The following is a 26,171-nucleotide window of genomic DNA, read 5'->3' on the forward strand; positions in this document are numbered from 1 at the left end:
CAATTAAGATAGAAGTTGAATAGTCATCAATTATGTTGAGTTCCTATATGTCTACAGAAATTGACAACACAACGATTTAAGCACAAGTTATCCCTTTTGATTACACAGGGCAAATAAAACTGTTAGAGTTACCCACTCATCATGCACACCGTACATGAACCTATGCTAGCATGGCAAGTTCTAAATCTCAAGATCCACCGTCGCTTCACAAGAGATTAACACCCTATCTTATATGTTCGCGACGCACATAAGACGAATACGCACAACCAATACTAGATATCATACAATCATCACACACTAAAGTATTAAACAATTAACTAAAGAACTCCATAGTAAATCCGTTGCAACCCCATGATCACGATTAGCCCATAATAGCACTCATCGTCATCATGGGTTCATATGAAATCATGATAAACAAACATAAGAAAATAATAAATAAACTAATTATATTAAATCAGAGTACGTCACAAGAGTAAATAGGTTCAAAATAAGAAAACTAGCATCCAAAGTTACAACGAAACAAGAATCACGAGAAAATATGCTCCCTCTTCGTTGCTGTGTGCTAAAACGGTCTTCTTCCTTATCTCCTTCGCTCCTTGCGTAATACCACGATCCTCTCTCATGAAAACGTCTCCAAATCTACTTATATAATAGTCCCATAAAACTCAGATTACATAGAAGTGGAAGCCAAATAGAAGTAGAAGTCCTAAAAATAATTATTTAATTTACCGACCCTGCGCGGCCGCTCAGCATAGCTGAGCGGGCGCTCAGCTTCCTGCGCGGCCGCTCAGCATTGCTGAGCGGGCGCTCAGCTTCCTGCGCGGCCGCTCAGCATTGCTGAGCGGGCGCTCAGGACCCTTCTGGAAAATTCCTGAGTTGGCTCCATTTCTTCGCCGTAATCTGCCCATTTCTTTCCTCTTGCAATGGTGAACACATGCCAAGGCTTATTCTTGATGATTACTCCTCCAAAATGCAACTAATACCCTGAAATGCATAAACACTAGAAAAACGCATCAAATACACAAAATACTTGATTTCAAGGCACCAATTTAAGCCATTTTAAGATGTTCTAAGTGGTATAAAATGCCACTTATCACACCCCCAAACTTAAATCGATGCTTGTCCTCAAGCGTCACAGACTCAAAAACAAATAAAAACATGCATGAATGCAATCTATATAAAAATGCAGCGATCCCCCTTACTACGAATAAACCAACCAAATTGCAACAACTCAACAAATGCAGTTAGGCGACTAAAGATCAATAAACTCATGCAAACGAACATACAGCCAGAAACGTGATGTGTGCAGATGCTTAACAGATATGCTTCGGAACTAGACCAATTATTATGACTCGACTATCCTCAAGGCAATCGCATGATTATACAAAGAATAAAAATTCTAAGCACAAAGTGACATCCAATACTACAAGAATTCTGGAGCTTATTACGGAATCATGCTTTTTATTCACAACACAAATGCTTATTTGACCGTGCAATGAGTGAGGTCCACAAAAGACTTATACAATGGTATCCATGTAGTGAGCGTTAGGTTAGCGGATCCCAGACTCTAAAAGCCTTAGGTCACTAGGCACAAAGTCCCCTAAGAACTTAATAACTCGAATACCAAAGAGCCCACTCGTGATCAATTATGCATAAACACCACAATTTTTTTCTTTTCTTCTTTTTTTTTTCTTTTTTTTTATAAAATTTTTGAGCAAGTGCGTTTCGCTCCATCTTGCTCAACCCTAGACTACTCGCACAACATGCGAGCCGACTACTAGCCATTTGACGCCTAGCCACAACTAGCAACAAATTCCAGTTTTTACTCCAATTTTTTTCTTTTTCATGCCTTTATCACTAAGAACCTATTATCGAATTCTAAGCATAATAAATAGATTAACCTCGAAAATAATCAAATCATAAAAACAATCTAGCCCTTAAGCATTCTCTAAGACTTAGTGAAACTACAAGTGCTTCTAGCATGCATATCAACTTACACGACTCAATATCACTTAAATGCTATCACTACACTCGCATCAATATCACAATTCAGTCGATAAATCATCGCAAAAGGGATCATGGTGAATGCATGAGCTACATGACATAATAAACAAATAAAGCTATATATAAAAAAAATTATATGGCATAAATTATGCAACTATATAAACTAAGCTATCATAAATATGCAGCTATATGACACACACAAAATATTTCTTAACTACCACCCCCAAACTTAAAATCTTCACTGTCCCCAGAGAAGGTAGTAGAAAGGAACACAGGGTATACCTACTCGGAGTCATCATCATCATCACCCTCAGTGGGTGGAGTATCAGGCGGCGGGTATGCAGAGTCCTCACCAAAAACTGGCCACTGGATATCAGCTCCAAGGCCCCGAAAAGCAGTCCCTAACGCAAGGGTGAGCTCCTGAGCAAACCTGCTCTGCGTCTCGTACATGGCATCCATCCGCCATGAAAGCCTCCTATACTGGGTATCAGCCATCCCAGCACCCTCCTGAGCTCTCGAAGAACCAGCCTCATCACGCCTAGGCCTAGCCATAGTAGCACCTCCTGCTGGACGCCCTCCTGGAAGATGATAACCCAGCCCATGCTCCTCGGGCTCACCAACGGTCCACTCCTGCATCCCGTTCAGAGTCCCAGAATCAATCGGAGCTGCCGGTAACTGCAACTGCTCATGAGCCGGCCAGTTCACGCCAACTGCTCGGCACAGCTTCATAACCGTGGATGCATAAGGGATGTTCATATGCTTAGCTCCCCTCAAAAACTTCAGAATTCCTTGGTAGATAAACTCACCAAGGTCCACATAGTACTCCTCATGAAGAATTCCCCACAACAAATGTGCTCTCTCCACTGTGACCTCGTGTGCATGCGAAGAAGGAAAAATATTAGCACAAATAAATGCATTCCATGCACGGGCATACCTGTTCATAGCTATCGCCGGGAAGTGGCGATACTCATTAGTGCCGGTCTTGAAGGTCCAAACTGTGTCCGGCCTACAGAGAGTCGCATATATCAAATCCAAGTCAAAATCCTCAGCAGTCTTCTCATTCCAGTTCTCCTCCTCAGGCTTCCTCTCTCGCTGCCCAATCACACGGCGAATCGCCGCTGGGTGATAATCAACCGTCAGCCCATGGACCACAGAAAACCCATTCTTTTCGGCCTTCGCGTTCGCATAGAACTCGCAAACCACGCTCATCGGCACTGCTTCGGGCGACTCACAAAAAGCTATCCACCCCTTCTCTGCAATCATGGGTAGCAACTCACCATCCCTCCCCAATGGTATAAACCCTCTCTCCTTCAGAATCGGCTTCCCCAAAAGCCTAGTGTACTCCTCCTCCACAGCTCTGTCAGTCAACCGAGGCCTTGCAGCAGTACCCCTTGATGAATCAGCAGTAGGGACAGTGCTGCTGCTATCGATAGTTCGTGCTCTCTTGGGTGCCATTAAATCTCGAATAAAAGTGTTTAAGAACTGAGTTTTTGTGCTTGGGAGAGAGTTTAAGTGTAGGAAGTTTGTGGGAGATATGTAGGATAGGTGTATGTATATATAGGGTTTGGAATAGGTTAAATTAGATTAGAACTTCTAAGAGTTCCTGTAACAACAACTCATGGGTTGCCTCCCACACATCGCTTCTTTTTCGTCATTAGCTTGACGTTGCGTACCTTTCTCACGTAGTCAATAAAATGGCACTAACCACTTCTCGGTTTGCCCTATCCCCATAGTAGTGCTTCAAACGCTGACCGTTAACCTTGAATGCTTGGTCCGGATCATTCTCAAAAATTTCCACCGCTCCATGTGGAAACACAGTTTTGACAATAAAAGGTCCAGACCACCTCGATTTCAACTTCCCAGGAAAAAGTCGGAGACGAGAGTTGAATAAGAGAACTTGTTGCCCTGGCACGAATAACTTAGGATGTAGCTTCCTATCGTGCCACCTCTTCACCTTTTCCTTATACATTTTGTTATTCTCGTATGCTTGAAGTCCAAATTCATCAAGTTCATTAAGCTGAAGCATTCTTTTCTTACCAGCTGCATCTAAATCCAGGTTCAACTTTTTCAACGCCCAGTGGGCCTTATGCTCAAGCTCCGCAGGTAAATGACATCCATTACCGTACACCAACTGAAACGGGGACATACCAAGTGGATTTTTGTATGCTGTTCTGTAAGCCCAAACAGCTTCATCGAGCTTTAAAGACCAATCCTTCCTTGACGGACAAACAACCTTCTCTAGAATGCGCTTGATTTCTCTGTTAGACACTTCCGCTTGACCATTTGTTTGTGGATGATAGGCAGTAGCAACTCGATGATTCACATTATAACGCTGCATCATAGAAGTGAACTTACGGTTGCAGAAATGCGACCCTTCATCACTTATGATTACACGAGGTATTCCAAACCTTGTGAAAATTTGCTTATGAAGAAAATTCAGCACTGCCTTTGCATCATTTGTCGGTAAAGCTTTGACTTCTACCCATTTTGAGACATAATCGACTGCCAGCAAGATGTACTGATTATTGCAGGACGAGACAAAAGGCCCCATGAAATCGATTCCCCAAACATCAAAGACCTCGACTTCAAGCATCACATTTAACGGCATCTCATCCTTTCTCGTCAAATTTCCCACTCTTTGGCAACGATCACACCTTAAAACAAACTGATGAGCATCCTTAAACAAAGTAGGCCAGAAAAAACCTGCTTGCAAAATACGAGCTGCCGTCTTCTCACCACCATAGTGTCCACCATAAACCGTGGAGTGGCAGTCTCGTAATATCCCCTTCGTCTCACAGAACGGGATACATCTCCTGATGATCTGGTCAGCTCCCTGTCTAAACAAATATGGTTCATCCCACATATACCACTTCACCTCATGCAGAAACTTCTTCTTTTGAGCGGAGGTCAAATTAGGAGGCATTATATTGCTGACGAAATAGTTTACAATATCTGCAAACCATGGTTCTTCCTCCTGAACTGCAAACAACTGCTCATCCGGAAAAGATTCATTGATTAATGTCCTATCTTGTGAAGTAGAATCGGGATTCTCCAACCTAGAGAGATGGTTAGCTACTTGATTCTCAGTACCTTTTCGATCCTTGATCTCTAACTCAAATTCATGAAGTAAGAGCACCCAACGAATGAGTCTCGGCTTCGAATCCTTCTTGGTAACCAGATAGCGAATGGCCGCATGATCAGTGAATACTGTTACTTTAGTACCAAGCAGATAAGATTGAAATTTCTCGAAACCAAAGACTGTAGCCAAGAGCTCCTTCTCCGTAGTGGTGTAGTTCATTTGGGCCCCATTTAAGGTCTTACTCGCATAGTAGACCACATGAAAGAGATTATTCTTGTGCTATTCCAGAACTGCACCTACCGCATAATCACTCGCATCACACATTATCTCAAATGGCTCTGTCCAGTCTGGTGCTGTAATAACTGGTGCAGTGATCAAACTCTTCTTGAGAGTCTCAAATGCCGCCAAACATTCATCATCAAATTTTAAAGGCACATCTTTCTCAAGCAAATTACACAACGGCTTAGATATCTTTGAAAAGTCCTTGATGAATCGCCGATAAAAACCCGCATAATCAAGAAAACTACGGATTCCTTTCACAGAAATAGGTGGTGGAAGCTTTTCAATGACTCCCACATTGGCCTTGTCCACCTCCAAACCCTTGCTAGAGACCTTATGCCCAAGTATAATGCCTTCACGCACCATAAAATGACATTTCTCCCAATTGAGCACCAAATTAGTTTCCACGCACCTTTTGAGTACGGCGCGAAGATTATTCAAACATTCATCATATGAATGTCCAAACACGGAGAAGTCGTCCATGAACACCTCGACATTATTTCCAATCATGTCAGAGAATATAGCCATCATACATCTCTGAAAAGTGGCCGGGGCGCCACATAACCCAAAAGAAACTCTGCGAAAAGCAAACATGCCAAATGGACAAGTGAAGGTAGTCTTTTCCTGATCCTCTGGTGCAATACAAATCTAATTATACCCAGAATAGCCATCCAGAAGACAAAAATACTTGTGCCCAGCCAACCTGTCAAGCATCTGATCAATGAATGGAAGAGGGAAGTGGTCTTTCCTCGTGGCTTTGTTCAACTTTCGATAATCCATGCATACTCTGCATCCTGTAACTGTTCGAGTGGGGATGAGCTCATTCTTTTCATTTGCTACCACAGTGATACCTCCTTTCTTAGGTACACATTGTACGGGGCTCACCCACGAACTGTCAGAAATAGGATAAATGATGCCTGCATCTAGCCATTTCAGAATTTCTTTCTTCACCACCTCCTTCATGATAGGATTCAGTCTGCGCTGCTGTTCAATAGTCGGCTTACTACCTTCCTCTAGCAGAATTTTATGCATACAATATGAAGGACTTATCCCCTTGATGTCTGCTATGGTCCATCCAATAGCCGATTTGAATTCTCTCAAAATCCTTAAGAGCTTGTCTTCCTCACTACCTGAAAGGTCAGATGCAATAATAACTAGTAAAGTAGATGCATCACCTAAAAAAACATACCTCAAGTGTTCAGGTAATGGATTGAGCTCCAAGGTAGGTGCTTCCTCTATTGATGGTTTGAGCTTTCCTTCAGCATTCTTGAGGTCAGAAGTACCAAGAGATTCAAACGGCATGTCCAGCTTTCGCTTCCAGGGAGAAGCGTTCAGATATTATAATTGCTCGTTGCCATCTTCATAATCACTGTCAAAATCCCCCACTAAGGCCTTTTCCAATACATCAGACATTAGCATGCGATCGAGTTCCGAAGTAACCGCAGAATCAATCACATCCACTTTTAAGCACTCCTCATCTTCGGTAGGGAATTTCATTGCCTTGAATACGTTGAAGGTCACATCTTGATCTTGTACCCGCATAGTAAGTTCACCTTTTTGCACATTTATCAAGGTACGGCCAGTAGCCAAGAAAGGTCTTCCCAAGATTATGGGAATCTTCTTATCTTCCTCAAAATCCAGAATAACAAAATCTGCAGGAAAGAAGAGCTTATCCACCTTGACTAGCACATCCTCCACTATGCCCCTTGGGTAAGTAATGGAACGATCAGCCAATTGTAGAGACATGTATGTGGGCTTTGGATCAGGAAAATCCAACTTTTTAAAGATCGACAATGGCATCAGATTGATGCTTGCTCCCAAATCACAAAGGCACTTGTCAAAAGTCAACTTGCTAATGGTGCAAGGAATGGTGAAGCTACCTGGATATTTCAGTTTTGGCGGTAACTTTTACTGCAGAACAGCGCTGCATTCTTCCGTGAGAGCAACGGTCTCAAGGTCATCCAGTTTCACCTTCCTTGAAAGAATACTCATCATAAACTTCGCATAACTAGGCATTTGCTCCAGAGCCTCAGCAAAAGGTATATTGATGTGAAGTTTATTGAACACCTCCAGAAACTTAGCAAACTGTCTATCCAGCTTTTGTTGCTGCAATCTCTTAGGAAAAGGTGGTGGAGGATAGAGCTGTTTCTCCCCTGTATTACCCTCAGGCAGAGTGTGTTCAACAGTAGTCTTCCTTGGTTCCGCCGCTTTCTCCTTTTGCTTAGCTTCTTCATCTCTAATTTCAGCTTCTCCTTCTTTTGCCTTTTCAGCATCAGCAACTTTTCCAGACCTTAAGGTAATAGCCTTGACTTGCTCTTTAGCTTCCTTCCTTCCTGGTACTTCCGTGTCACTGGGAAGAGTGCCAGGTTGACGATTGAGCACTGTATTGGCTAATTGACCGATTTGATTTTCCAAGGTCTTGATAGAAACCGCCTGACTCTTGCATAACAGCTTAAGTTCCTCAAAATTAGCACTAGTAGGTGCAGCTGCACTTCCCTGTTGAGGATATGATTGCCTTTGACCATACTGCTGTGGTTGCTGGAATCCAGGTGGGTTAAACTGTTTACTCACGCCTTGCTGATATGGTGGCTGAATAACATTCTGATTATTCCCCCAGCTGAAATTTGGATGATTTCTGTTATTAGGATGATAGGTAGCTGGCACAGGCTGCTGTTGTCGCCGATAATTATTCACATACTGAACAGATTCGTTGACAAGAGAACACTGATCCGTAGCATGAGAACCTGCACAAAGCTCACAAACCATAGCTATTTGATTAACTCCATATGTAGCCAGAGAATCAACCTTCATTGACAGCGCTTGAAGCTGTGCTGCAATAGCGGTGGCTACATCGACTTCCAGAATACCTGCTACCTTACCAGGCATCATCCTCTGAGTTGGGTTTTGATGCTCATTTGCAGCCATAGTCTCGATAAGATTATAAGCCTCAGTATAGCTTTTAGCCCATAAGGCGCCTCCAGCTGCTGCATCGAGCATGGGCCGAGATTGGGCCCCCAAACCATTATAGAAACCAGTGATCACCATCCAATCGGGCATTCCATGATGTGGACACTTTCTTAACATTTCCTTGTATCATTCCCAAGCTTCGTACATAGATTCTTTAGGTTGCTGCGCAAATAGAGTAAGAGCACTCCTCATAGCAGCAGTCTTTGCCATCGGATAAAACTTCACCAGAAACTTTTGTGCAAGATCTTGCCACGTAGTGATGGACCCAGCTGGTTCAGAATGTAACCAGTCCTTAGCTTTGTCCCTCAGTGAGAATGGGAAAAGCCTCAGCTTGATAGCCTCATCAGTCACGCCATTATACTTAAAAGTGCTGCAGATCTTGACAAAATTCCTTATATGCATGTTGGGGTCTTCAGTCGCCACTCCTCCAAAAGAAACAGAATTCTGCACCTTCTGAATAGTGCCCGGCTTGATTTCAAAGGTGTTAGCTTGAATAGCCGGATGAAGAATGCTTGACTGAATGTCATCAATTTTTGGCCGAGAAAAATCCATAAGAGCTGGATCAGCTTGAACAATACGATCACCCATGTTTACTGGTTCTTTCCGCTCAGTTCCTGAATCCGAATCTTCAAAATCTAACTTCTCCGGAATATCAAGAACTTCGTCTGTCTCCTCAGCTGTATCTAAAGTCCTCTTGCGAGTACGAGAACGAGTTTGCATAAACGCTCGCTAAAGTACCTGAAACACAACCGGAAACAATAAGTAACTACTACGTCCTAATCACTGAGTCCTAATGACCAATAATGGTAAGTACATAAACTAAACAAATACGCCGAGTCCCCGGCAGCGGCGCCAAAAACTTGTTAGGGCAAAAACACGCGCTAATATTCACGCAAGTATACGCGTTCGCAAGTAATATAGAATACTTTCTAGTTCGTTCCCACAGAGACTCAGACTAATTTATTGTCTAATTAAACTCACACACCAATGTATGATTACTTCTCAATGTTAAGACACTAACACTTAAAATTGTTGACTAAACATTAACTATAATTAACTACTTAATTAATCACTTAATTAACACTTCAAATTAACAATATTAAAACACTCATGAGATCATAACTTCATTACTACTTCCTTTAATAGCTATTGTTATTACCTTTAGCATGTGACAGTGATGATATTAATCGAATAACACGAAACTAATAAAAGCCAACTTTCATTGTACTAATACCATTCTACCAAACATCCACAATTAAGATAGAAGTTGAATAGTCATCAATTATGTTGAGTTCCTATATGTCTACAGAAATTGACAACACAACGATTTAAGCACAAGTTATCCCTTTTGATTACACAGGGCAAATAAAACTGTTAGAGTTACCCACTCATCATGCACACCGTACATGAACCTATGCTAGCATGGCAAGTTCTAAATCTCAAGATCCACCGTCGCTTCACAAGAGATTAACACCCTATCTTATATGTTCGTGACGCACATAAGACGAATACGCACAACCAATACTAGATATCATACAATCATCACACACTAAAGTATTAAACAATTAACTAAAGAACTCCATAGTAAATCCGTTGCAACCCCATGATCACAATTAGCCCATAATAGCACTCATCGTCATCATGGGTTCATATGAAATCATGATAAACAAACACAAGAAAATAATAACTAAACTAATTATATTAAATCAGAGTACGTCACAAGAGTAAATAGGTTCAAAATAAGAAAACTAGCATCCAACGTTACAACGAAACAAGAATCACGAGAAAATATGCTTCCTCTTCGTTGCTGTGTGCTAAAACGGTCTTCTTCCTTATCTCCTTCGCTCCTTGCGTAATACCACGATCCTCTCTCATGAAAACGTCTCCAAATCTACTTATATAATAGTCCCATAAAACTCAGATTACATAGAAGTGGAAGCCAAATAGAAGTAGAAGTCCTAAAAATAATTATTTAATTTCCCGACCCTGCGCGGCCGCTCAGCATTGCTGAGCGGGCGCTCAGGACCCTTCTGGAAAATTCCTGAGTTGGCTCCATTTCTTCGCCGTAATCTGCCCATTTCTTTCCTCTTGCAATGGTGAACACATGCCAAGGCTTATTCTTGATGATTACTCCTCCGAAATGCAACTAATACCCTTAAATGCATAAACACTAGAAAAACGCATCAAATACACAAAATACTTGATTTCAAGGCACCAATTTAAGCCATTTTAAGATGTTCTAAGTGATATAAAATGCCACTTATCACACCCCAAACTTAAATCGATGCTTGTCCTCAAGCGCCACAGACTCAAAAACAAATAAAAACATGCATGAATGCAATCTATATGAAAATGCAGCGATCCCCCTTACTACGAATAAACCAACCAAATTGCAACAACTCAACAAATGCAGTTAGGAGACTAAAGATCAATAAACTCATACAAACGAACATACAACCAGAAACGTGGTGTGTGCAGATGCTTAACAGATATGCTTCGGAACTAGACCAATTATTATGACTCGACTATCCTCAAGGCAATCGCATGATTATACAAAGAATAAAAATTCTAAGCACAAAGTGACATACAACACTACAAGAATTCTGGAGCTTATTACGGAATCATGCTTTTTATTCACAACACAAATGCTTATTTGACCGTGCAATGAGTGAGGTCCACAAAATACTTATACAATGGTATCCATGTAGTGAGCGTTAGGTTAGCGGATCCCAGACTCTAAAAGCCTTAGGTCACTAGGCACAAAGTCCCCTAAGAACTTAATAACTCGAATACCAAAGAGCCCACTCGTGATCAATTATGCATAAACACCACAATTTTTTTCTTTTTTTCTTTTTTTTATAAAATTTCTGAGCAAGTGCGTTTCGCTCCATCTTGCTCAACCCTAGACTACTCGCACAATATGCGAGCCGGCTACTAGCCATTTGACGCCTAGCCACAACTAGCAACAAATTCCATTTTTTACTCCAATTTTTTTCTTTTTCATGCCTTTATCACCAAGAACCTATTATCGAATTCTAAGCATAATAAATAGATTAACCTCGAAAATAATCAAATCATAACAACAATCTAGCCCTTAAGCATTCTCTAAGACTTAGTGAAACTACAAGTGCTTCTAGCATGCATATCAACTTACACGACTCAATATCAATTAAATGCTATCACTACACTCACATCAATATCACAATTCAGTCGATAAATCATCGCAAAAGGGATCATGGTGAATGCATGAGCTACATGATATAATAAACAAATAAAGCTATATAAAAAAAAAATTATATGGCATAAATTATGCAACTATATGAACTAAGTTATCATAAATATGCAGCTATATGACATACATAAAATATTCCTTAACTACCACCCCCAAACTTAAAATCTTCACTGTCCCCAATAAAGGTAGTAGAAAGGAACACAGGGTATACCTACTCGGAGTCATCATCATCATCACCCTCAGTGGGTGGAGTATCAGGCGGCGGGTATGCAGAGTCCTCACCAAAAACTGGCCACTGGATATCAGCTCCAAGGCCCCGAAAAGCAGTCCCTAACGCAAGGGTAAGCTCCTGAGCAAACCTGCTCTGCGTCTCGTACATGGCATCCATCCGCCGTGAAAGCCTCCTATACTGGGTATCAGCCATCCCAGCACCCTCCTGAGCTCTCGAAGAACCAGCCTCATCACGCCTAGGCCTAGCCATAGTAGCACCTCGTGCTGGATGCCCTCCTGGAAGACGATAACCCAACCCATGCTCCTCGGGCTCACCACCGGTCCACTCCCGCATCCCGTTCAGAGTCCTAGAATCAATCGGAGCTGCCGGTAACTGCAACTGCTCATGAGCCGGCCAGTTCACGCCAACTGCTCGGCACAGCTTCATAACCGTGGATGCATAAGGGATGTTCATATGCTTAGCTTCCCTGAAAAACTTCAGAATTCCTTGGTAGATAAACTCACCAAGGTCCACATAGTACTCCTCATGAAGAATTCCCCACAACAACTGTGCTCTCTCCACTGTGACCTCGTGTGCATGCGAAGAAGGCAAAATATTAGCACAAATAAATGCATTCCATGCACGGGCATACCTGTTCATAGCTATCGCCGGGAAGTGGCGATACTCATTAGTGTCGGTCTTGAAGGTCCAAACTGTGCCCGGCCTACAGAGAGTCACACAAATCAAATCCAAGTCAAAATCCTCAGCAGTCTTCTCATTCCAGTTCTCCTCCTCGGGCTTCCTCTCTCGTTGCCCAATCATACGGTGAATCGCCGCTGGGTGATAATCAACCGTCAGCCCACGGACCACAGAAAACCCATTCTTTTCGGCCTTCGCGTTCGCATAGAACTCGCGAACCACGCTAATCGGCACTGCTTCGGGCGACTCACAAAAAGCTATCCACCCCTTCTCTGCAATCATGGGTAGCAACTCACCATCCATCCCCGATGGTAAAAACCCTCTCTCCTTCAGAATCGGCTTCCCCAAAAGCCTAGTGTACTCCTCCTCCGCAGCTCTGTCAGTCAACCGAGGCTTTGCAGCAGTACCCCTTGATGAATCAGCAGTAGGGACTGTGCTGCTGCTATCGATAGTTCGTGCTCTCTTGGGTGCCATTAAATCTCGAATAAAAGTGTTTAAGAACTGAGTTTTTGTGCTTGGGAGAGAGTTTAAGTGTAGGAAGTTTGTGGGAGATATGTAGGATAGGTGTATGTATATATAGGGTGTGGAATAGGTTAAATTAGATTAAGAGTGGGGTTGAGGGATGAAATCATGGGGTATTAGGAAAAGAAGTCGTGGGTTTATGGGCTGTGTTTGGGTTTTTTAATTTTTCTAATTTTTTTGGTTTTTTTCTGAAAAAAAAAATTCTGGCAGTTGACCCCGGAACGGTCGCTCAGCAAAGCTGAGCGGGCGCTCAGCTTGCTGAGCCGTCGCTCAGCAGAGCTGAGCGGGCACTCAGGGGGTCACTGGAATTTTTTTTTTCAGTCCCGTTTTTCTGATTTTTTTGTGTTTTTGGATAGGTTATGAACTTCTAAGAGTTCCTGTAAGAACAACTCATGGGTTGCCTCCCACGCAGCGCTTCGTTTTCGTCATTAGCTTGACGTTGCGTACCTTTCTCACGTAGTCAATAAAATGGCACTAACCACTTCTCGGTTTGCCCTATCCCCATAGTAGTGCTTCAAACGCTGACCGTTAACCTTGAATGCTTGGTCCGGATCATTCTCAAAAATTTCCACCGCTCCATGTGGAAACACAGTTTTGACAATAAAAGGTCCAGACCACCTCGATTTCAACTTCCCAGGAAAAAGTCGGAGACGAGAGTTGAATAAGAGAACTTGTTACCCTGGCACGAATAACTTAGGATGTAGCTTCCTATCGTGCCACCTCTTCACCTTTTCCTTATACATTTTGTTATTCTCGTATGCTTGAAGTCGAAATTCATCAAGTTCATTAAGCTGAAGCATTCTTTTCTTACCAGCTGCATCTAAATCCAGGTTCAACTTTTTCAACGCCCAGTAGGCCTTATACTCAAGCTCCGCAGGTAAATGACATCCCTTACCGTACACCAACTGAAATGGGGACATACCAAGTGGATTTTTGTATGCTGTTCTGTAAGCCCAAACAGCTTCATCGAGCTTTAAAGACCAATCCTTCCTTGACGGACAAACAACCTTCTCTAGAATGCGCTTGATTTCTCTGTTAGACACTTCCGCTTGACCATTTGTTTGCGGATGATAGGCAGTAGCAACTCGATGATTCGCATTATAACGCTGCATCATAGAAGTGAACTTACGGTTGCAGAAATGCGACCCATCATCACTTATGATTACACGAGGTGTTCCAAACCTTGTGAAAATTTGCTTATGAAGAAAATTTAGCACTGCCTTTGCATCATTTGTCGGTAAAGCTTTGACTTCTACCCATTTTGAGACATAATCGACTGCCAGCAAGATGTACTGATTATTGCAGGACGAGACAAAAGGCCCCATGAAATCGATTCCCCAAACATCAAAGACCTCGACTTCAAGCATCACATTTAACGGCATCTCATCCTTTCTCGTCAAATTTCCCACTCTTTGGCAACGATCACACCTTAAAACAAACTGATGAGCATCCTTAAACAAAGTAGGCCAGAAAAAACCTGCTTGCAAAATACGAGCTGCCGTCTTCTCACCACCATAGTGTCCACCATAAACCGTGGAGTGGCAGTCTCGTAATATCCCCTCCGTCTCACAGAACGGGATACATCTCCTGATGATCTGGTCAGCTCCCTGTCTAAAAAAATATGGTTCATCCCACATATACCACTTCACCTCATGCAGAAACTTCTTCTTTTGAGCGGAGGTCAAATTAGGAGACATTATATTGCTGACGAGATAGTTTACAATATCTGCAAACCATGGTTCTTCCTCCTGAACTGCAAACAACTGCTCATCCGGAAAAGATTCATTGATTAATGTCCTATCTTGTGAAGTAGAATCGGGATTCTCCAACCTAGAGAGATGGTCAGCTACTTGATTCTCAGTACCTTTTCGATCCTTGATCTCTAACTCAAATTCCTGAAGTAAGAGCACCCAACGAATGAGTCTCGGCTTCGAATCCTTCTTCGTAACCAGATAGCGAATGGCCGCTTGATCAGTGAATACTGTTACTTTAGTACCAAGCAGATAAGATCGAAATTTCTCGAAACCAAAGACTATAGCCAAAAGCTCCTTCTCCGTAGTGGTGTAGTTCATTTGGGCCCCATTTAAGGTCTTACTCGTATAGTAGACCACATGAAAGAGATTATTCTTGCGTTGTCCCAGAACTGCACCTACCGCATAATCACTCGCATCACACATCATCTCAAATGGCTCTGTCCAGTCTGGTGCTGTAATAACTGGTGCAGTGATCAAACTCTTCTTGAGAGTCTCGAATGCCGCCAAACATTTATCATCAAATTTTAAAGGCACACCTTTCTCAAGCAAATTGCACAATGGCTTAGATATCTTTGAAAAGTCCTTGATGAATCGCCGATAAAAACCCGTATGACCAAGAAAACTACGGATTCCTTTCATAGAAATAGGTGGTGGAAGATTTTCAATGACTCCCACCTTGGCCTTGTCCACCTTCAGACCTTTGCTAGAGACCTTATGCCCAAGTATAATGCCTTCACGCACCATAAAATGACATTTCTCCCAATTGAGCACCAAATTAGTTTCCACGCACCTTTTGAGTACGGCGCGAAGATTATTCAAACATTCATCATACGAATGTTCAAAGGCGGAGAAGTCGTCCATGAACACCTCAACATTATTTCCAATCATGTCAGAGAATATAGCCATCATACATCTCTGAAAAGTGGCCGGGGCGCCACATAACCCAAACGAAACTCTGCGAAAAGCAAACGTGCCAAATGGACAAGTGAAGGTAGTCTTTTCCTGATCCTCTGGTGCAATACAAATCTGATTATACCCAGAATAGCCATCCAGAAGACAAAAATACTCGTGCCCAGCCAACCTGTCAAGCATCTGATCAATGAACGGAAGAGGGAAGTGGTCTTTCCTCGTGGTTTTGTTCAACTTTCGATAATTCATGCATACTCTCCATCCTGTAACTGTTCGAGTGGGGATGAGCTCATTCTTTTCAGTTGCTACCACAGTGATACCTCCTTTCTTAGGTACACATTGTACGGGGCTCACCCACGAACTGACAGAAATAGGATAAATGATGCCTGAATCCAGCCATTTCAGAATTTCTTTCTTCACCACCTCCTTCATGATAGGTTTCAGTCTGCGCTGCTGTTCAACAGTCGGCTTACTACCTTCCTCTAGCAAAATTTTATGCATATAATATGAAGGACTTATCCCCTTGATGTCTGCTATGGTCCATCCAATAGCCGATTTGAATTCTCTCAAAATCCTTAAGAGCTTGTCTTCCTCACTACCTGAAAGGTCAGATGCAATAATAACAGGTAAAGTAGATGCATCACCTAAAAAAGCATACCTCAAGTGTTCAGGTAAAGGTTTGAGCTCCAAGGTAGGTGCTTCCTCTATTGATGGTTTGAACTTTCCTTCAGCATTCTTGAGGTCAGAAGTACCAAGAGATTCAAACAGCATGTCCAACTTTCGCTACCAGGGAGAAGCGTTCAGATATTGTAATTGCTCGTTGCCATCTTCATAATCACTGTCAAAATCCCCCACTAAGGCCTTTTCCAATACATCAGACATTAGCATGCGATCGAGTTCCGAAGTAACCGCAGAATCAATCACATCCACTTTTAAGCACTCCTCATCTTCGGTAGGGAATTTCATTGCCTTGAATACGTTGAAGGTCACATCCTGATCTTGTACCCGCATAGTAAGTTCACCTTTTTGCACATCTATCAAGGTACGGCCAGTAGCCAAGAAAGGTCTTCCCAAGAATATGGGAATCTTCTTATCTTCCTCAAAATCCAGAATAACAAAATCTGCAGGAAAGAAGAGCTTATCCACCTTGACTAGCACATCCTCCACTATGCCCCTTGGGTAAGTAATGGAACGATCAGCCAATTGTAGAGACATGTATGTGGGCTTTGGATCAGGCAAATCCAACTTTTTAAAGATCGACAACGGCATCAGATTGATGCTTGCTCCCAAATCACAAAGGCACTTGTCAAAAGTCAACTTGCCAATGGTGCAAGGAATGGTGAAGCTACCTGGATCTTTCAGTTTTGGCGGTAACTTTTGCTGCAGAACAGTGCTGCATTCTTCCGTGAGAGCAACGGTCTCAAGGTCATCCAGTTTCACCTTCCTTGAAAGAATACTCTTCATAAACTTCGCATAACTAGGCATTTGCTCCAGAGCCTCAGCGAAAGGTATATTGATGTGAAGTTTCTTGAACACCTCCAGAAACTTACCGAACTGTCTATCCAGCTTTTGTTGCTGCAATCTCTTAGGAAAAGGTGGTGGAGGATAGAGCTATTTCTCCCCTGTATTACCCTCAGGCAGAGTGTGTTCAACAGTAGTCTTCCTTAGTTCCGCCGCTTTCTCCTTTTGCTTAGCTTCTTCATCTCTAATTTCAGCTTCTCCTTCTTTTGCCTTTTCAGCATCAACAACTTTTCCAGACCTTAAGGTAATAGCCTTGACTTGCTCTTTAGCTTCCTTCCTGCCTGGTACTTCCGTGTCACTGGGAAGAGTGCCAGGTTGACGATTGAGCACTGTATTGGCTAATTGACCGATTTGATTTTCCAAGGTCTTGATAGAAACCGCCTGACTCTTGCATAACAGCTTAAGTTCCTCAAAATCAGCACTAGTAGGTGCAGCTGCACTTTCCTGTTGAGGATATGATTGCCTTTGAGCATACTACTGTGGTTGCTGGAATCCAGGTGGGTTAAACTGTTTACTCACGCCTTGCTGATATGGTGGCTAAATAGCATTCTGATTATTCTCCTAGCTGAAATTTGGATGATTTCTGTTATTAGGATGATAGGTAGCTGGCACAGGCTGAAGTTGTCGCTGATAATTATTCACATACTGAACAGATTCATTGACAAGAGAACACAGATCCGTAGCATGAGAACCTGCACAAAGCTCACAAATCATAGCTATTTGATTAACTCCATATGTAGCCAGAGAATCAACCTTCATTGACAGCGCTTGAAGCTGTGCTGCAATAGCGGTGGCTGCATCGACTTCCAGAATACCTGCTACCTTACCAGGCATCATCCTCTGAGTTGGGTTTTGATGCTCATTTACAGCCATAGTCTCGATAAGATTATAAGCCTCAGTATAGCTTTTAGCCCATAAGGCGCATCCAGCTGCTGCATCGAGCATGGGCCGAGATTGGGCCCCCAAACCATTATAGAAACCAGTGATCACCATCCAATCGGGCATTCCATGATGTGGACACTTTCTCAACATTTCCTTGTATCGTTCCCAAGCTTCGTACATAGATTCTGTAGGTTGCTGCGCAAACTGAGTAAGAGCACTCCTCATAGTAGCAGTCTTAGCCATCGAATAAAACTTCACCAGAAACTTTTGTGCAAGATCTTGCCACGTAGTGATGGACCCAGCTGGTTCAGAATGTAACCAGTCCTTAGCTTTGTCCCTCAGTGAGAATGGGAAAAGCCTCAGCTTGATAGCCTCATCAGTCACGCCATTATACTTAAAAGTGCTGCAGATCTCGACAAAATTCCTTATATGCATGTTGGGGTCTTCAGTCGCCGCTCCTCCAAAAGAAACAGAATTCTGCACCATCTGAATAGTGCCCGGCTTGATTTCAAAGGTGTTAGCTTGAATAGCCGGATGAAGAATGCTTGACTGAATGTCATCAATTTTTGGCCGAGAAAAATCCATAAGAGCTGGATCAGCTTGAACAATACGATCACCCATGTTTACTGGTTCTTTCCGCTCAGTTCCTGAATCCGAATCTTCAAAATCTAACTTCTCTGGAATATCAAGAACTTCGTCTGTCTCCTCAGCTGTATCTAAAGTCCTCTTGCGAGTACGAGAACGAGTTTGCATAAACGCTCGCTAAAGTACCTGAAACACAACCGGAAACAATAAGTAACTACTACGTCCTAATCACTGAGTCCTAATGACCAATGATGGTAAGTACATAAACTAAATAAATACGCCGAGTCCCCGGCAGCGGCGCCAAAAACTTGTTAGGGCAAAAACACGCGCTAATATTCACGCAAGTATACGCGTTCGCAAGTAATATAGAATACTTTCTAGTTCGTTCCCACAGAGACTCAGACTAATTTATTGTCTAATTAAACTCACGCACCAATGTATGATTACTTCTCAATGTTAAGACACTAACACTTAAAATTGTTGACTAAACATTAACTACAATTAACTACTTAATTAATCACTTAATTGACACTTCAAATTAACAATATTAAAACACTCATGAGATCACAACTTCATTATTACTTCCTTCAATAGCTATTGTTATTACCTTTAGCATGTGACAGTGATGATATTAATCAAATAACACGAAACTAATAAAAGCCAACTTTCATTGTACTAATACCATTCTACCAAACATCCACAATTAAGATAGAAGTTGAATAGTCATCAATTATGTTGAGTTCCTATATGTCTACAGAAATTGACAACACAACGATTTAAGCACAAGTTATCCCTTTTGATTACACAGGGCAAATAAAACTGTTAGAGTTACCCACTCATCATGCACACCGTACATGAACCTATGCTAGCATGGCAAGTTCTAAATCTCAAGATCCACCGTCGCTTCACAAGAGATTAACACCCTATCTTATATGTTCGCGACGCACATAAGACGAATACGCACAACCAATACTAGATATCATACAATCATCAGACACTAAAGTATTAAACAATTAACTAAAGAACTCCATAGTAAATCCGTTACAACCCCATGATCACGATTAGCCCATAATAGCACTCATCATCATCATGGGTTCATATGAAATCATGATAAACAAACACAAGAAAATAATAACTAAACTAATTATATTAAATTAGAGTACGTCACAAGAGTAAATAGGTTCAAAATAAGAAAACTAGCATCCAACGTTACAACGAAACAAGAATCACGAGAAAATATGCTTCCTCTTCGTTGCTGTGTGCTAAAACGGTCTTCTTCCTTATCTCCTTCGCTCCTTGCGTAATACCACGATCCTCTCTCGAGAAAACGTCTCCAAATCTACTTATATAATAGTCCCATAAAACTCAGATTACATAGAAGTGGAAGCAAAACAGAAGTAGAAGTCCTAAAAATAATTATTTAATTTCCCGACCCTGCGCGGCCGCTCAACATAGCTGAGCGGGCGCTCAGCTTCCTGCGCGGCCGCTCAGCATTGCTGAGCGGGCGCTCAGCTTCCTACGCGGCCACTCAGCATTGTTGAGCGGGCGCTCAGGACCCTTCTGGAAAATTCCTGAGTTGGCTCCATTTCTTCGCCGTAATCTGCCCATTTCTTTCCTCTTGCAATGGTGAACACATGCCAAGGCTTATTCTTGATGATTACTCCTCCGAAATGCAATTAATACCCTGAAATGCATAAACACTAGAAAAACGCATCAAATACACAAAATACTTGATTTCAAGGCACCATTTTAAGATGTTCTAAGTGGTATAAAATGCCACTTATCACCGAGCAACAAACACTTTATTCTCGGAAGGATTATAAAAACTATACCCTAGTCTTACTTGGGTATCCCACAAAATAGTATCTATCTAATTTTGGTCCAAGTTTGTCAGAGGCTAAACGTTTTACAAATGTTTCACGTCCCCAAATTTTCATAAATGACATGCTATGACATTTATCACTCTATATCTTATACAGAGTATTTTGAACCGCTTTAGTCAGAACTTGGTAAAGTGTGTATGCAACCGTTTCTAGAGCATAACCCTATAAACAGAATGGAAGATCCGCTTGACTCATCATCGATCGCACTATGTCCAACAAGGTACGATTTCTCCTCTCAGAATCTCTATTCCATTGAGGTGTTCCAGAAGGAGTAAGTTATGATACACTATCACACTCCTTCAAGAAACTTTTGAAATTGAGGTTTATGTATTCTCCTCCACGATCTGATCATAAAACTTTTATACTTTTCCTTTGTTTTCTTTTCTACTTCAGCCTTATATTCTTTGAATATTTTAAAAGAATCAGATGTGTTCTTCATAAGAGCCACATATCCATATCTACTGAAATCATCAGTAAATGTTATGAAGTAGTATAAGCCCCCATTTGCCATCATACGCATTCGACCACATACATCATTATGTATCAGTCATAATCGTTCGGTGGCCCTTTCACCTGATCAGGTAAAAGAAGCTTTAGTCATTTTGCCAATGAGACAAAATTCGCATCTTCTGTATGATTCAAAATCAAACTTATCCAAGTATTCATCTATATGTAACTCAGAAATACGTTTCTCATTAATATGGCTTAACGACAATGCTAGAGGTAATGTTTAATTTGAGTCAACTTAGAACATATAAGTTGTTAACTAATTGTGCACCATTATAAGTCTTATCATTGAAATAGAATAAACAACTATTGTTTATTTAATTAAAAAGAAAACCTTTCTTGTCCTAACAAGAAATTGACTTAATGTATCCGCTAAAGCAGGCACGTAATAACAATTTATCAAGTTTTCAATCTCGCCTTATGCGCAAAATTAGGTATCGAGTTCCTTCAACTAGAGCAACAACTTCTGCTCCAATTCTAACCCTATACCTGAAGCTTGACCATTGCTAGTCTTCTTCTTTAGATCTTCCAAATAAACTCGACAATTTAACTTCCATTCATCCAGTTATTTCCACAGAAATGACAATCATCTCATTTAGCAACACCACTATTAGGCTTCAAATGCCCTTTGAGATTGGACTTTGGTTTGGCACCGGATAAGATCAAATCTTCACCTTGTCTGTCCACTTTCCTTTCCCATTTGCATTTCATGTGTACATCATCAATATGGACGTAATTCATGCCTTTACCGTATTATTTTCAGAAGTTTTAAACATGCTTAACAACTCAGTGAGTGTTCTGTCTATCTCATTCCTTTTGTTCTTAACAAACTGAGAATAGAAGTTATTCAAAGATCGTTTGATCAAATCAAGTTGAGTCTCTAGACCATTTTTGAAAACCAAAATATCAAGTATATATGCCTATCACCTTTATAACATGTGGTCCAATCGGATATGATTCTCCCATTAATGTAAAAGTATGGTGCCTTATTATTGTCAAATCTTTCTGACGAGCCTATCCTTCAAACATCTTGTGAAGGTGCTCAATTATATCATAAACATCATTATGCTCTTGTTGCTTCTAAAGCTCAGCACTCATAATTACAAGCATGAGACATGAAACATTAGTTGCATAATTAATTTACTTCTGGTAAGCATTTTGTTCTGCACATGTTTCATTCTCAGCTAGAAGAAATAAGGGAGAGGCTTGAGTGATATCCTTGAACCTGAGGATAATGCTCAAGTTCCAATATCAATTGAGGAAATTATTTCATGTCAGCTTGTCCTTCTCAAGGACTATTACATAGAGAAATTATCTGTGTTATTTGTCATTTGATATCTACAATATTAAAGTGCAAAAAAATGACTTAGTCTACAGATGATCATTAAATTATGTTCAAGTGATTATTCATATATGTATTCACAATATATGTCTCCCACTATTTTTATCAAATCAATAGCCCTAACTATTAATTCGGAAAAAATATCTTCTATATCCTTTCTAGTGAGCCAAGATCCATATTTCACCATGCGTAAGGTCAGCTCTGGATTTTCTCCTAAAACATGATTATTTAGGTAATACATTTATCAATTATATTAACTATATAACTCTTGGATAGCTTGGTGGAACAATATTTGTTCATATTTATCTAATAAATTTTGCCAAACTCTATGCCTCTAAGTTCACAATCCTAGTGTGATAACTTAGTTAAGTCAAACCCAATAGTCAAAAAGTATCAATATACTTCAACACATCTCCCATGATAGGTATGAGTACTTCACTTTGGTGAACCCACTCCTTATCGATTTAGGGGTGGACACATTGGACTAATTGGAAGACATATGATCAATTTAATATTAACTTTAGGATTTTGTTAATTTTAAAACGATCATGATCCCATCATAAAGAGATTCCCAATTTTCCCTTGAATAAAATACTTCAAATCAATATTCGTCAATGGTTTGATTTTCAGGTAGTGAGGGAGTCACAACGGTCTCGCTTAAAACCCACAACCTTACAAGTTCAAAGAACTCGCTTTTGACAAAATCGTCCCATGTCAGAAATAAATAAAATTTGTATTTTATTCCATGTTTCATAAACACGAGAATCTCATAATCATTTGTTTATTTTAAAATCTTGAGTCGTTACAGATTTCATCTTGTTTAGAAAGCATGGCATGGGTGCATATCTAATACATACATCATTAATCTAATTAAGCATGCATCTTTATAAACTACTCTACACATACATTCATCATATGCTCATATATATGTAAAGTGCAATAAATAAACGTGGTTAGTTATGGCTTTATCCTATATGATCTTCATCAAGCTAATGACGAAGATCTAGGTCAATCTAAGGTGAAAAATAAATACAGGCTAACTATTACATGTTTTCTTTCTTATATTGCTTCCTTGGATGGCCTCCATGTGAGATTACCCTTCCTTGATCTTCAAATCTTCATGTCTTCATGTACATTACACGAATGAAAAATAAAAAACTAATCTAATGTACTTACAATAAGAACTCGAGTTACATTCAAGATTTAATAATTACAAGATCAAACGACATGCAAGCCGTATTTAAAAAACCAAAACCATTAACCTAAGGTCATAAGCCATAACCATCCATCATGCTCAATTAACACATAATATGATCTTAACATATCATACCCATCATGATCTAATCATAAAAATCAAATATAGAAAAAATTAGAAAATTCGAAATTAAATCTAATAACATTAAATCGCAGATTATAGAGTCTAAACGACGTCAAACGCCTTACAGATCAGTCGATGATAGCTTTATCTATCATTTTTGTTCAAACGCTCGATTCTATATGAAATAACATATTCGTTCACAAAATCGGACACCAGACTCAGATTTCAGCAAATTCGCTGCATCCGATTCAGAATCGTATCAAATACGATTCATATAATAAGAACAAACACAAAACATGTATATATCAGTATATATACAGATTATATAATCATCATATGATTATACAACTCTCATGAATATCATATATTCAAAACATATATATACATAAGCGTATATAAAAATAACATGTAAAACATACAAAATCACATACATAACAGTCATGGAATATTGTATACATGTTATCATCACAAAACCAGTAAACACATAAACAAATTAAACACTTTTCACATGTAGCTCTGATGCCATTGTTGGGTTTTGAGCACATAAACACAACGGAAACAGTAATTAAAAACGTAAAAAAAATCAGAATTGTCGAAACCCACCGCAGGATCAATGCAAAAAACATATATTTAATTTGTAGGTCAGATTGTTTACCTTAAGAAGCTTTACCAATTGGTTGACTAATGGAGATCCAAAGTTTGTTCAATCACCACGCATCCCGCTCTCGCAATCTACGCTCTATCGGTATCCACACGAATGCTTGAACTCAAGGATTGGATGTGTACTAGCACAAACCCGTTTCTTCTTGCTCTTTCCATCTTCTCTCTTGGTGGCTAGGGTTTTAGTAAAAGTCTTGCATACCAAAAAAAAATCAGTCACACAAGAGATATTATATAGAGAGTAGAAAAACGAATTATAACTCTTAACTAATTAGGAGTTATTATTAATTCGAAATTCCTATTTGTATTATAATTAAGTATCACTTAATTATTTAACAAATAAATTCTATAATTAATATTAGTAAATTCGAATATCATTATATATCTAATTAATTAAGTCAAACTTAATTAATATTATAAATAATTTAAATTACTTTAGTTTAATTTAAATCCAATTTAAATTAAATAATCCTTCAAGCATTCTTTGTGTGTGACCCTATAGGTTATTATTACGTTGGCAATGAATTTTAAATCTAATTTAAAATCATAAACAGTGAGCGACATCTAGTAATACATCATTGCTACCCAAGTAATAATAATTAAATCGGTGATCGATTAAACCTTTCGTGAATAATGTACAATGTAATATAATCCCTTTAACCAAATATTATAGATTAAACTAGAGGCATGTTATGTGTCATCCTCATCATAATTTAATCTTGGTTTCCTTTATCAATGAGTAGATTATCATATCAAATCAATATTTGAGCGTGGTCACGCATTTCATAGTCTAGCTCACACAAGAGGCCAATAATATCACTCCTAAAATAGGAGGTTTAATTCCATCTAGATCATTCATATTTCTCATACGATTCATAATATACCCAATGTCCACTTTTATCATTACCCGGTCAAGGATAACTTTTAATGGAATCAATGTATACTAATTCTCGTATAGAAATATAATGACTTCAGGTCTAAGGACCATTACATCATTATCACTATGAGAATAATTTATGACACAACAGACATGTAGAATCTCACATTGGGTCTGTCCAGCACCATGTACATATACATCTGCCTGTGTTTTTTACTTTAGTATCACTATACCTATGATCAATGAGATGTAATCATCAGTCAACAAACACACTAGTCTTAATGCATTATTATTGTCCCTTAATAATAATACTCGACTATGGACCTTTAGGAATATTGATACTATTCTCATAACCTCATTTCTAAGTCACGTACTTAGAGATATAGAATTGCATATCATATTCCAAAGACATTTATTAATCTAACATTTATATCGCAGTAAATTAAGAATTAATAAATTATAAAGAGAATAATTGATAGTACATAAACATTAATAATTATATTGTCTTAAACTAAAATATCATAGTGTTGTCTCTAGGGCACAAACACTAACAGTTATATGATATCATGCCATGATTTTTGTAATACATAATCCCTTTTATAGTACTCTATTAGCTCTTTGTGTCTATTCATCTTCCCATACACTCACACTTAGCTCCATGCGCCTCGCTTATGATTCGGTATCTATTTATTTTTTTTTATTTTTTTTTACCTTTGTTTAGATTCATGTATAGATCCAACTAGATTTCTACCCCTAATCTCGTAAATATGTTATCCTTATATGCATGTCACTTCGAGACCATGGGTATGTTCACCTTATCCATAGTTATTCCAGGTTACACCTCCTTTAGGTTAGCATGAGGACCTAAACCTGACTATATCAGCCCCTGTCTAGTCTTGCCTCAGAAGCTTATATGACCAAACTTCAACACCTTTAAACT

The 26,171-nt window shown here is 39.9% G+C and overlaps 2 non-coding genes and 1 pseudogene across 2 annotated transcripts; 2 read left to right on the top strand and 1 right to left on the bottom strand.

Annotated features, from left to right (window-relative positions):
- The window catches only part of LOC141679767 (uncharacterized), a 166,993-nt pseudogene that overhangs the window by 140,695 nt on the left and 127 nt on the right, over positions 1 to 26,171 (bottom strand).
- On the top strand, positions 8,418 to 8,524 carry LOC141681604 (small nucleolar RNA R71). Its single transcript, XR_012559032.1, has one exon. It is a non-coding gene; the product is annotated as a small nucleolar RNA R71 (small nucleolar RNA).
- On the top strand, positions 18,181 to 18,287 carry LOC141681299 (small nucleolar RNA R71). Its single transcript, XR_012558739.1, has one exon. It is a non-coding gene; the product is annotated as a small nucleolar RNA R71 (small nucleolar RNA).

This window comes from Apium graveolens, chromosome 8, assembly GCF_009905375.1.
Source record: "Apium graveolens cultivar Ventura chromosome 8, ASM990537v1, whole genome shotgun sequence".
NCBI lineage: Eukaryota > Viridiplantae > Streptophyta > Magnoliopsida > Apiales > Apiaceae > Apium > Apium graveolens.